This window comes from Oryzias melastigma, linkage group LG22 (assembly GCF_002922805.2).
Source record: "Oryzias melastigma strain HK-1 linkage group LG22, ASM292280v2, whole genome shotgun sequence".
In the NCBI taxonomy this organism is placed as follows: domain Eukaryota; kingdom Metazoa; phylum Chordata; class Actinopteri; order Beloniformes; family Adrianichthyidae; genus Oryzias; species Oryzias melastigma.
In genome coordinates, this window is record NC_050533.1 from 5,855,942 (window position 1) to 5,859,722 (window position 3,781).

General features: G+C 37.5%; 1 protein-coding gene across 1 annotated transcript in view; it reads right to left on the minus strand.

Moving 5' to 3' along the window:
• Nucleotides 1-3,781, minus strand: part of LOC112151658 (traf2 and NCK-interacting protein kinase) — a gene marked incomplete in the record, with an annotated part of 98,737 nt that overhangs the window by 33,823 nt on the left and 61,133 nt on the right.

A 3,781-nucleotide genomic window follows, 5' to 3' on the forward strand; every position in this document is an offset into this window, starting at 1 on the left:
CAATTACCAAAAAGTCACAGGAAAAGAAGGTAAAACTAAAATATCCCTGAGAGTCTGCAGACTCGTATAAAAACATGCTGTCACCCCGAGGATGTTCAGAGAGAATCGGATTGACCTGGAGGCATTTCAGCTTCTGAAGTGGTTTAAAATAAGACAGATTTCTAATTAAAATAAAGGAGTTTGTGGTATTTAAGGCTGGAGAGCTCCTTTAGGGTTTGCATGCAGAGGCCTGCTTCAATTAATTATCGGCAGTTATACGTCTGGTAGGTCGTATTCAGAATGTGTGCAGAAACAAACGCATACATGCTAAAAAAATTAAAAAAGAAAACTAAATCCACGTTTTTTAAAGAAACAATGTGGCTTTAAAGTCACGTCTGGAACCAGATGCCAAAATTAAACCATTTTCCATCATGGAAACAAGCTAACAAGCTTAACTCCAGCTAATCCGCCTATTGAGTAAGTTTGCTTCTTCCTTTCAAGCAATTAATCAAACTCAGTTTGACAATCAATATAATTAATTAATTGCTGAAATTGCTTGAAATAAACCAGTCAAAGTTCTACAATTCACAAGTGACAATTAATGCTAAGATCCAAACTAATAAATTAATAGTGAATTCAAAGCTGCAGAAACTTTGAGAGTAAGAGAACTAAAACGATTTTAAAAAATTAAAAATTGATTTGGAAATTGATTAATTGGTTCATTTCAAGCATAGATTGTGAAAAAATAAAAGACAAAACAACCAAAAATTTCAAATTCATAAAAGAAATAATAAAATAAATTTATTAGAAAATAGAAAACAAACAAACAGAAACATCTTCATGTCACATTTGATTCATTAAATATAGTAATTATTAACTAAAGTCAGTAGAGTTTGAGTGATTGCTTGAAAAGGAGTGGGAAGAAGCAAACAATTTTGTTTTGTTTTTTTTAAGAAACATCGAAACAAAATGTCAAAACCACAAAAACATATATATATATATATAATATAATAAAAACAGATGTTTGACCAATAAAAATGACAATAAAAGGATAGAACAGAGTATCAAACTCAAGATAGTTAGTTTATGGAACAAGATCAACAACAAAAAAGAAGGAATCCACCTTTAAAATGTTATTTTCAAAAATTCAGAACACATATGAGTCTAGAAATTAAATAAGTGTTTTTTATGGTTGGGGATCGATGGAAAAAATTAATTAATTAATCGCATTCCTTGGAAAAAAATAATCACAATTTTTTATCTTATTATCTGCAAATAATCACAATATAAAATTACAAATAAAACTGTGCAATTAGAACGTTCAATTTTAATTATGTATTTGTCAATCGATGAAAATAATTAATCAGATTTATCTGCTCTATTTATTTATACATGATTTCATTATGAACACAGTTTTTAGCACAGAAATATTTAATAGCGTAACACTTTTTTTTTTATTTAAAGAGTAACCAAATCTCTATAAATGGGGCTCTAAAAGTGCTGTTTGTTGGTCATCACCAAATTTTTGACAAATTAAAATAAACTTGTTAATTCTTTGAAATATGGTCAAACAAACTGTCTGTTTGCTGCCCCCTACAGGTTGTATCGGGGTATTACAGTTGATTTTCGTGATTGGTCAAACCATTTTAAACCCACGTCATGATCTGCAGCTCCAGTAATGATAGCAGTGCAGCCCCTAAGCCCCGCCCCTCCGACTGGATTTTCACGTTTCAGCTGTGGGCGGAGCCAGCTTCCAACTTCCCTGTTTGGTGACCCTTTAAACTCATCTTTTTTGCAGTTTAATTTCTGTGGTTCATGAAGCGTAACGTTTAAAACTGAATTTAGATTTTATAAGTGTTATGTCAGAAGTGTTTGGATTGATATTTGGTGTGAATCTCCAGTTGGTCAAACTTTCACAGCCTTAGATATCCAACTATGAATAAAAGTTTGAAAGTCAAAATGACTTCAAATGTTTAACTTTCTGTGTAATATTGTTACCAATAGACAGAAACACACTCACCACTTCTTTGACTTGAGTCTGGGGGCGGGGTTACGCGGGATCAGGAAGAGGGCTCTCATTGGATGCATGTCACACAGCGCTAAAAGAAAGAAACTCCATTAATGAACACAACTGAGCTTAACTTCATTACAGAACACAATACAGAGACTCCGGTCTTCTATCTCTAAAAAGACACCTGTTAAAGTATTAGGAAATGATCTGTTGCTGCAGAAGTTTAATTGATCATTTCCGCGCTCTGGTTGGTTGTCATGTGTCAGCCGGCTGATGGATCGAGCTTTCTAATCAGCCGTGTGTTAGCACCTTGAGGAATAAGATGATGAATAAAAGACCAAACAGCCCGACAAACTGACAGCCAATTTTATATCTCCTTCTGTGTCGTCATTAATATTTCGCTTGAAGATGTGTCGCTGCAGCGCCAGCTGAAAAATGATCCGACTCTTGATTAAAGCAATCCGCCGGAGCGAGGCTAAGGAATGATGTGCCGCGGAGGTGTGGGGTATTGACTGGGTACGTACGCGGCGCTCCTTCAGCCATCTCTATTGCTGTGATTCCCAGCGACCATACATCACTCTGCAATGAAGGGAGGACAAATAAATGCTCGGGCTCATCAAAAACAGAGAGCAGCGCGTCTTCAGAGGAGAAAATCACCTTGAAGTCGTAAGTGGCGTCTGGGTTTTCGTCACAGGCGATAACCTCTGGTGCCATCCAGTATGGAGTCCCGATGAAGGTGTTCCTCTTTCCTACTGTTCGGTCCAACTGGGCCGAAACGCCAAAGTCCACTGAAGACACATAGATAGAATCATCTAGGAGACTGAGTGGAAGTGAAGTATCTGCAGTCGGTTGCCCTTTAGATGCTTTGTAATCCCATCTTTATTGGGCGATGATAAAGCCACTTCCTCTGCAGTCTGCACTGTTAATAGTGACAGATATGCAAAACAGAGGCCAACATTCAGCAGAACTCCAACACACACACACCGTGATACCACAGGAAACTGGATACCCTCCCAGTCCTAAAGCGCTTTCGTCAAGTATGGTTAGACTAGGACTGACCGAGTTTGACCTCGGCGTTCTCCGTCAGCAGCACGTTCTGTCCCTTGATGTCTCTGTGGATGACCTTGTGCTGGTGGAGATGAGCCAGACCCTGCAGACACAGACGGAGACAGGAACGCCGCCGCGGCGATGAGTCGAGCTGCGATTGTTGGTCGAGAAGGAGCTCGTTTGCAAGAGGAAGTGTCCTTGAGGGAGAAGCGGCTGGGAGCCACCAGGGCAAAAATAAAAGAAAATGTGTGCAAAAGTCTGTCCGCTTCACCAGTTGAAGTCCCCCTCCAATAAAAATCATATTTTTGGAGTTTTGAACACGTATGTGAGACATTTTCTTATGAAACGTAACTAGAAAATGTGCATTTCCTGCATTGCAGAATTGCAGGAGGTGGTTGCTTTAATTGTTTAATTTCATAAGTTTTCGCAGAAAAAGCTGAAGTTCATTTAAAGGAGAAAAAAAAGTGGAGTAAATTGCTAATGCTAATTTGCACAATTATTTTTAGCTGTAAGTGTAAAGCTGCAAAAGAGCAGATGCAAAAAATTTGCAAAGAAATTTGCTGAGGCAACCTTAAAAACCTCAATAAATGCTAACTTTGCCAAAACACCTAAGATATTGCTAAACTATTAGCCAAACTCCAAATTAGCCAAATTAGCTAGAAAAATCCTCAGTAGATGCCAAAATAGCCACAAAAAATAACTTAAAATTAGCTAAAATCCAAAAATACCATAAAACACCTCAGC